This window comes from Electrophorus electricus, chromosome 12 (genome assembly GCF_041902795.1).
Source record: "Electrophorus electricus isolate QZ-2024a chromosome 12, ASM4190279v1, whole genome shotgun sequence".
Classification (NCBI taxonomy): Eukaryota; Metazoa; Chordata; class Actinopteri; order Gymnotiformes; family Gymnotidae; genus Electrophorus; species Electrophorus electricus.
This window is the reverse complement of record NC_137508.1, coordinates 10,575,001-10,585,672: the sequence shown is the minus strand read 5'-3', so window position 1 is coordinate 10,585,672 and position 10,672 is coordinate 10,575,001.

Genomic DNA, 10,672 nt, shown 5'->3' with positions numbered 1-10,672 from the left:
ATTCAATATAATCCATGTAAAAAAAAATACATAGCATTTAGAATTTTTAAAAATACATAGCATACTTTTACTGAAAGCAACTTACAATTATGACTGAATACAGCTTGAACAATTGAGAGTTGAATGGCCTTCAGGGGCTCAACTGTGCTAACGTGGCAGTGGGGGAGCGCTTGAACTGGTAACTTCTGACTACAAGTCAAGCTCCTCAGCCACTGAGCCATGGCTGCCCCTTTGTAGGATATTGCAAAAATATTTCCCCGAACACCCACAAAGGGAAAAAGACAGGCAGAGAGAGAAAGGAGGGGAGAGGCTACAAGGTGGCTTTTTGTAAATCCTCAACTTGTATCTCCACCTATGTCAGTAGATGGTTGTTTCTATTATCTTGGCATTAGCCCTCTGTGGTTAACAGTGGAACAAATATTACCAGTCAGAAGAGTTTGGCTAACCTTATGGGTGACACCAGAAAACCTTTGCTACAAAGGTTTCAGAAGGAGTCAGGGGGTTGTAATATCAGTGTATGTAATATCAGTTTGGTTTTGCATTCTGCAGCACAGACATCCCATAATGCATTCCAATATGAGCACATTTTTACACATTTTTCAAAAGTGAGACATCATTAGGGTTTTAACTCATCCTGACCTGAGTTTCAAAGCCTCAAGGCCTTTATTATCCCACCAAAGTCACTTTGATAACGTTCCGCTAACCGTGTAAGTGAACCCTGTAAATGAAGAATATGTGCTTTCTATTTCTTTTGGAAAATTCATTAGTCTAGTTAGTCTCATGCAATAATGGATAGCTGGTTGGTTGGATAATTTCACCAGGCAAAGATTAGGCCAAGTCTTGAAATAAGTTATACTGTCAAAGGAATGCTCTTCACTCAGAATTGGTCTGTCCAAATCTGGCCCATGAGCTGTTGAAAATAACCTTCATGACTATACATCCAGATTTTCTGCAAATAATTATGGGAAAGGTTTGCTGCCTAAATGCATTGAAATGCCTTGAAAAAGACTTCATATTCTTGTTTTTCCCTAAACGAGAATCAGTAAAATTCTTGTCTTGAATCATTCATCTTTCAAGGAAGTGGGTATATTTTACAGTAGGATTTACTGAATAATAAAGTCTTTAATACGCCTGAGGCACAATTTGCATGATGGTTTTTAAGACTCACAGACAGATCTGATATAATATTGCATCAGTAGTGGACACAGAAGAAGGGTAACTAAATCTGTGGCAACGGGACACAGTGATTATTACCATAGCATGGACAGCAGGATTAGTGTCCAGTAATGCTGCCCATTGGAAGAGAGCCAACAATAGACAGGATTGCATTATTGTGTGTGCGTGTGTGTGTGTGTGTGTGTGTGTGTGTGTGTGTGTGTGTGTGTGTATGTGTTTGTGTTGCTGTTAAACCAAGTCTATAATTTGTATTTTAAATTCCCGTATGGTCCATGATCCCAGGGGTTTCTATATTGAAAAGAAGCTTCCAGTGTACAAATGGACATAAGTTTCAAATATTGCCAAATATGGAATATTCTTTACATATAGAAAACTGAAACACTTTAGAGTTAATACTTTTTCAAGACTACTCGTAAAACCTTTACATTTCAAGTAGCTCATCAGAGATGTCTATTTGAAATGTTTGTGTACTATAATTTTAGATGTGTGAAGATTCATCAGCTACATAACAGAGTAATAAAGTATATAAAATATACATTAATATGACATGGTAATTAAACAGCTTAATACGGAGCAAGAACATCAGCATCTAAAAACAAGCATTTTCCAAGTGTCAATTCAGAGTAAGGGTAGAGAGCACAGATAGTTATGCTACGTCACTGTGTTTGAAGTTGTCTTTCCTCACGGCAATGCGGTGTTTTTCACCAGCTAATACACGCACTCACATACAGAAAATAGCACTGCAGGAGAACAAAGCAGGTTAAATTTGGATTTTCAGGAAAAGAATTGAAGGACAAAAAAGCAAATGAGGGATGAATGAAAATTCATAAATTATGTAGAAGAGATCATCTTTTGTAGGTCCATACCTCACATAGAAAAACCAGTTAAGAGCCTGAGGATGTGTGGTGTGTGTGTTTGAAAGGGAAGAGAGAAGGTTAGTCACTTACAAAGGTTACAAGCAGAGTGAAAGCTGGTGAGGAGAGGTAACGAGAAAATGAAAGTGGAGAGGAGGAATGTTCTCCATCACTGCCCACTTTTTAAAATAAGATGAGACTTAATTGAGTGGCTTGATGTCAGGCATGGTAACCTGACGGATGGTCTGTCTGTGTGTGTGTGTGTGTGTGTGTGTGTGTGTGTGTGTGTGTGTGTGTGTGTGTGTGTGTGTGTGTGCGTGCATGTGTGTAATAACTACTGCTTTTCTCTATACTCGGAAGGGATACTACATTAGCTACCTCTCTCTGTTGATGACATTTGTTATTTATTTCTTGGATGGAAACGCAACACTTTTCAAAGAGGATGTTATCCATCCTATGTCATAAACAGGACATATTTATACATTGCCTGTATTGAGTGTAACGCTGCTGGCCCGAGTGCCGCAGGGCGCAGGGCAGGACGCACAGATTTCCTCGACATTGCAAGACGTTTATTAACATTAAACGTAGACAACAAAGGTGGCACTCACAGAAAACATCTATGGTGAACATGCTAACACGTCGAACGACTAACACATACACATGAAATGGTGATAAACAGACGTTATGACTGCAGCGTTGTTTACATATACTGACAGTTACACAAAGTAACGACAATGACCAACCAGGGTGCACACACTGACAGAGGTTTAAATAGACAGACAAACATTCAACAGTAAACCCTCTGCAGGTGTGTGCAATCCCGGGGGGGATGGTTACAAATAACACACATGTGAATCCCCCTGCACGCGGCGGGCCATACCACATGACTCGTGGGGGGAGGAGCTTTCCATGACATTGGGGAAGATGAATAGAGTTATTTTGATTTACATCTTAAAACAGCCAAAGCCAAAGTGCATAGCATGAGTGTCACATTTAGAAAGAGCAACCTATTAACTGAAAAGCCCAAAGGGAAATAATAGAACATAGACCCTGGTGTGGCAGTTTTGAGTTAATAAAAAGCACCCAGAACACTTTTGCTTGTGAACCTGACAGAAACCCAAGGTATTGTTCTGATCTGTTCTGTTACAGTCTCACAATTGTAGGTTCCTACAAATTTGCATAACCCAACCAATAAGAACGATTTAGATTAGGAGTCAGGGAAGGGAAATCAAAACTGCTCATTATAATGTAACAATTAAAAAGTTGAAGGCCCCGTGTTTAAACAGAATATTAACAAGAAGAGCAATGCAATTCTCCTTTGTGATCTCTTCTCCCTCAAATTCTACACCCTGAAAAAAAAAAAAAAAACCACAGTGCACTGACGTAGCATATATCCCCACATACTACTTCAAAACACCAAGATAGCGTTCAGAGGAACTTCAGAGATGATGCTCATGGAATACGTTACATTGAGAAATCTTTTTCTAATCATGGAAGCTTCTAATTGTAAGCTTAATTCACTCTGTTTTCCAGAAATTGCTGTCATTTGGGTTATAAATGTTCCGCTAACCACGGCCCACTGACACACTGCTGCTAACCGTAGCCCAACTCCGCATGACTCTGTGCAGAACAGGCCTGCAGTGTCTGAGGTCACTGCTTGTCTGATGCCACACCTGTTCTAGTTGGTACATCCATCTGTGGTTGTTAGCACCAACACTGATGCCTCTTCTTCTTTCTAGCACAGTAGCTCTTGTAGTTTGTTGTGTGCTCTGATACAAAGTCCAAATTCTAGTTCAATTCAAAATTAAGTCACGTCAAAAGAATTTGCCAGTATGGTGATGGCCACTATACAACAGTATATCATTGCTTATGGTCTCCCTGGCCTCAGCACCCTTCCAGGGCAGAGCTGAATTCCTGCAGAGACAAAGAGCTCTCTATCTGCTAAGTGGTCACATCACTCACCTTCAGCAGCACATCATAAAAAGCACACAGTTCTTCTCATGGAACTCACTGTGCAGAATAAATCAGTTCAACCTGATTCCCTCACTGGGGCCAGTAGAATGTGCTAACTGCAAATTCATGTGAACAGTTACATTACAAAAAGTCAAGGTTTGACCAGTTATAGTTTGCCTTACAAATTCCAATGTAAACATTTACCTTTTGAATGTGTCAGCCAAGGCTGAGGGGACTGTCAATATGTGCAACATTGGAAGATGTGTCTCCAGGGATTTAATGGCATATTGTAATGTGATGTAGCAAAATGTGTGATAAGTTACTTAATAGTATTATCATGTGTTAAAGTGTTAACTTTGACAGCCCTAATTTCAGCATAGCAAGTTACTAAGCCACACTGCACAGTATTGTTCTTCCTCCATGTGCACTAGGACATTAGACTTCCAAAGAGGCTTGTAAACAATGGATTGAATGTAAACAATAGATTTAAAAGGCAAACTTCATAATGTTGCTTATGGTTGGTTTTAAACTGAATAGCTCAAAGGACAAAACATTATTATACTCATTGTTGGCCAATTTAAATATCTCAGAAATACAATAACTCTGACTGATTGCTTGCGGGCCAAATCTACAGGTGTTACAAGATTAGTCATCCGATAAAATGTAGACTCTGTTGGCTAATGCTCCGGTAAACAATTTAATTGCTCTAAAATTAAAACAGTGCACACACGCAGTCATTACCAGTGTTCAATTATATTTCTGTAGCCAAGTCTTACTAGCGTTAGAAAAATACTCACTAGAATAGCCTTACTAGCGAACTACAGAACTACGTTTCTGTATATCTCCAACTCACGTGTAACACATCTGATTCAAGAGTTATTACCACATGAATTAGGTGAATCAGATATGTTCATTAAACTCTGCAGAAAGGTAGCTGCAGAGTTTTAAATATTTTTAAACATTTTTCAAAAAGTTAATGTGACCTATTAGATCCTTTAAATTTAATGTTAAATGAAATCATTTCAATAAAATAAGTGAATCATGAAATGGTTGTAATAAAATAATGCAATGCACATGACCAAGAAGCAGCTAAAAACCAACCATAATTTGACCCCATTAAGCTAGTAAATAAAGTGTGATGTATCATGCTTTCCCAACAAAATATGTCCAGTGTACAGGCTCCTGTCCTGAATGCAGTACTTCTATATCTAACATTCAGTATGAGGGTGGAACTGGCAGTGTGTCCTCTTGCAGAGTGTTATTCCTGTCTTAATCTACTCCATCTGATGAAGCTAATCACGATCTTTGGAGATTATTAGTGCCAGGTGTGTGAGATTAGTGTTGAAGCTCAACTCAGCAGGAGGGTAACCCTCCCAGTACAGGACAGGGTAGGGCTGCTCTGTGGGATTTCTGTCTAACTTATTATTTTGTGTATAACTGCAGTTCCTGAAGAAGTCCCACAGAGTGGAAGGCATCTTTCTCAAAAATGGCACTCTAGCTGCACCTGTCCTGGACTATAAATATTTAGTAATAGCAAACATTGTTTATATATGGGTTTTTTAAGGATTGGAGAATGTGGCTACAGTTTCCTCTCCAATGCAGTTTCAAGCGAGAGAGAGAGAGAGAGAGAGAGAGAGAGAGAGAGAGAGAGAGAGAGAGGGAGGGAGGGAGAGAGAGAGAGAGAGAGAGAGAGAGAGAGAGAGAGGAGAGAGAGAATGTGCTCTCTCAAAGCACTATTTGAGGTGATGGATAGTGCCGTCAATGAAGATATTTATGGTGAGAGTGTGACGGTGAAAGCAAATGTTTATTTGCAACATTTCACTTCTAACATATTATCTTTTCTAACTGCCTCTCACAACATCCCTCTAAATACATACACACACACAAAAACCACATTCTATACTGACCTCTGCTGAATACTAAAACAATTCTACAAAATGAAGAAACACATATTGCTTTGTATGCTGCCATATTAAATGTTCCATAGTACTTCTGTAAATTAGTGTGTCAATAGATGCTTCAGCAGTTGTTTTCATTCCAATGAGCATATAGAAAGAATACATTTCAAAAGTTGTTAATATAGGCTTAAGGTTTAAGGTTAATATTGACTGAACAGTTCTACTGTAGATAAGCCTAGATCTTTTTAAAATCAACTCTTTCTTAAGGTAGGTCAAGAGTTGCATGGATCCCTGCACAAAGAAAATCCCCATGAAACTGTTTATTGATTTCATGGCTGATTACATAGCTTATTATATGGGTCAGTGTGTTTGTTTCAGATACATTAAATTGTACTATTTGCCACATAATGGATTTCTTCATTTGATTTTCTGAAACTTTTATTCATACAGGTGTATTACAAACAGTAATTACTCACTCAAAGATCATTTCATTGGCTTTTCGTGCCATTGGTGCCATTGGTCTATCGTATATATTGTACTGCACAATATCTGAACAGTGGCACTGCAGCTGAAACCCCACTCTTAGGTCATCATGGTCTGCTATGATGAAACCCCCTCTCTTATGTCATCTTGGTCTACTGCCAAATGCTGTATAGAATGCTATCATAAAAAATGAGCCAACACTCAATTCTAGGGTTGGGTTTTTTTTGGCTTGTTTGGTATCCATGCTGTTTGTTATCCAAGTTATGTCCATGCACAGAAGAGCATTTCCCCAAAAGATTACTACTGAAGAGGCTACTCACACACACAAAATACACACACATACACACACACACACACACAAACACACACACACGCACACACACAAACTAAACAAACAAACAAACAAATGTGTACACCATTCGATAGAAAAATGTGAAATCCAGTTTTTGCTCCAGCAGGTTGATTTATGAGACACAAGTCATTGGTTGCCATGGGAATGTGCTGGAATATCAGCAGTACCCAGAGTCTGACCATAGTGCTGGAAATAATGGAGCAAGTGAACCGAAGAGCTTGTGTGTGTGTGTGTGTGTGTGTGTGTGTGTGTGTGTGTGTGTGTGTTGGGGTGTTGGGGGGGCGATCCATAGCAAATCGAAAGTCAATGCATAGTGTTTTTGCTACGATTGAGGATTAGGTTCTCTATTTTATAATTCCTTCTATTACATATTACAGTTCTCTCTCTCTCTGTGTGTGTGTGTGTGTGTGTGTGTGTGTGTGTGTGTGTGTGTGTGTGTGTGTGTGTGTGTGTGTGTGTGTACGTAATCACGTATATACACATGCAGAATTTAGAAATATTTTAAAATTTAAGTGTTTACAACTTAGCCATTCTTTTTGAGAATATGCATGGGAAGACCAATATAAACACACCAACCATCACAGAAACAGCAATATATTATATAAAACAACAGTTTAGAAATGGATAGAATGACACAGTTTCTAAACACCACTTAAATGAGAACGATGCAAATTAGTCATTAATGAGGGGTTTACAATCAAATAATTACTTTTGTCTACACTTGAACTCACAGATATGCAATCAAAACTTCTGATATAATTAATCATGTAGCATGTGCCCTGCTGTAGTTGGATTTCTCCATACCTGAATGCAGCTGGGGGCTTCAGGTAGACACACTAATCAAAATGGCTGCAGAACCAACGGGTAATAGAGGGTGAGCACCTGCTATAAGCTTACATCTATTACACATCTATTAAACATTTATTACACATCTATTAAACATCTATTACACATCTATTAAACATTTATTACACATCTATTACATCTCCCTCTACTGGGGAGAGAGACATGACCTCTACAATAATTCCCACCATCTATCAGTCTGGTTCTTCTCCTTGTCTCTTCCCACACCACCCAGAAAAACATTTAGGGAAGGACTGGTGTTTCTGGTTGATATTGAGAATGTGTGTGTGTGTGTGTGTGTGTGTGTGTGTGTGTGTGTGTGTGTGTGTGTGTGTGTGTGTGTGTGTTTGTGTGTGTGTGTGTGAGAGAGAGAGAGCGAGAGAGAGAGAGAGAGAGAGAGAGAAGAGATTTGGAGAGCTAACACCCCCCACATCCCCTCATACAAACAGAAAGCAGAACTTATGCCCACACATTAAGCCTCTAACAGAGTCAAGCTCAAGCCATCAGCTTTAAGGAACAGTGCTGCTCGAGTTTCTCACTCAGAGCAAAACCTCCCTGTCAGGTTGACTTCCTCTCTTCTGCATACAACCTCTTCATTAGGTTGACTTCCTCTCTCCTGCATACAACCTCTTCATTAGGTTGACTTCCTCTCTTCTGCATACAACCTCTTCATTAGGTTGACTTCCTCTCTCCTGCATACAACCTCTTCATTAGGTTGACTTCCTCTCTCCTGCATACAACCTCTTCATTAGGTTGACTTCCTCTCTCCTGCATACAACCTCTTCATTAGGTTGACTTCCTCTCTCCTGCATACAACCACTCTGTTAAGTTGACTTCCTCTCTTCTGTGAAATTCTCCATGTAGTCATGCTTGTCTTCAGATATTGCATGTTTTGAATAAGAGCAAAAAAGAGCAATCTAAAGCTGTGTGATATTTGGTGATATTTCCTTTTAATATTGTATGATATTTGGTGTTAGCTTGTGTGATATTTGGTGATATTTACAATATTTTCTTTTAATATTTATTATAACAGAGTTCATATCTGACTGTGGTGTATAGTTTTTATCTAATGTCTAATGAATTATTGTCATGATGTCACAGAGCCATTAAAATCTACACACATAAACACGTACATGTTGAAGACTTACCCACTGGGCCTGGAGACTGGACTACTATTGCTGAAGGAGGTTGGACTACAGCTACTGGCTGAAACAGAGGTGCTGACTGGACTATAACAGGTCCAGGAACAGTCTGCATTATTATAGCCTTGTTGTATACAAGGGGGAGTCTGTTGTCTGCCCTGATGCCAGCACACCTGTAGAAAAATGGGTTACCTGTAGAAAAAACTCTGTGTGTGTGTGTGTGTGTGTGTGTGTGTGTGTGTGTGTGTGTGTGTGTGTGTGTGTGTGTGTGTGTGTGTGTGTGTGTGTGTGTGTGTTTGTGAGAGACAGAGAAAGAGGGAGAGAGAGAGAGAGAGAGAGAGAGAGAGAGAGAGAGATTTGAAGGGAGTGAGGGCCCCCACATCCTCTCATGCTGCACTCTTTCTTATATACATAGCAGGGAAAACCAAATTCCATTCATGTTTTATGCCAGCTCTATTAATGAACATAGGAATTTCTAACCTGTTGGTTACTGTTCTGCTAGGTGGAAACCCATCACACAAAATCACATAAATCCTGGTATAAGAAGCACATAGTGTCACCATGTGGGTCCATATAATAAATAAAGCCTGCAGTATCTGTCTCAGTTGCTGAAAGACAGTGCCACAGCTAATCTCTTTGGGAGGAAAAAGTCCCTCTTACTTCCTGTCCCACTTACTGTGCTTACCCCAGCACAGGCACTTTGTAATGCGTCATGGCCTCTAGCCTTTGCTCGGCGGCATGTTTCTTCGCCCACTGCAGACGGAACATACTTGTTAATTAGCCCTAATTGGCTGGGGAATGGAGGAGCTGTCAGGGTAGTGGACGTGCTTGGCTGGCTGAGTGGTCTCTTTCTATTCCCGCGGTTAAAGGATGGGAATCCTCCTAGATCGCTACCACTGACCCTGGCAACCCTTTCCATTAGACAACATATGTACACACACATGTGCGCGCGCACACACACACAGACACACACACACACAGGCACACCAGGAATTAAACACATGTGCCTGATGCTTTTTAGCAGTTGAACTGAAAACAATAAAACAACATTCATTTCAATTGCTTGTATGCCTATTGCACTTATGCCTTTTGAAGTTAAGATATAAACAGGTTACATTTTTTGTATTGCTGCTACACATATTTCATTGGTGGAGCAAAGGAATATATATTACTGGTAACATACATTGTGTAAGAAATAAGTGCACTTGAACTGCAGAATGGAAAAGTTGGAAAGTTCTTTTAAAGGGTGTTGCCTTTAAGTTGCTCCTGAGGGCTTTTTGCTGCTTGTGCTTTTCCTCATGTTCTATTTTTAATGATGGACTTAGCAGGCACTCAGGAACTTTAATTAATAGCAGAATCTGTGAGCATCATCATCAGTAGTCACTAGCATTAAATTAATACATTGAGTGTTAAACTGGTCTACAATGTGCTCTGGGTTTCACACCTATATTCTGTGTAGGCATTTATTTAAAAAATAATAACAGTTCAAGAAATTTCTCACTAGTAAAATTTACGCATTGTATCAACTCACTGTTTTGGGCGAAATGATGAGCTGAGCCACAATAAAATCAGTGCTACTCAGACTCAGAGTTTGAATCTGGCACTGTACAGTTGAGCAGGGTTGGCATGCTGCAGTTTCTGGATGTGAAATCAATGAGAGTGCCTCTTTCTTTAAGTTCACTGTAAGCTTTATATAAAGTGGACATAGTGCAGTTAACATAGTTTTATTTAGGCTAGCTAACTAACTATAGTCCTTTTTAGTGTACCACTAATGCAAGGTGAAAGTGATACTCTAAGTTAAACTAAATTAAACTTCAGAACTCTCCCACACACTGTGGAACATTTGGTTACCTGTCTAGTGTGTTTTGAAAATAAGAGAATCAGACCAAGAATTAAAAGTAGTACTTAATTCGTTCACCCTCTCTCCCTTGCTCAGTCCTACATTAGCATACTACAGCATCCCATAAACTG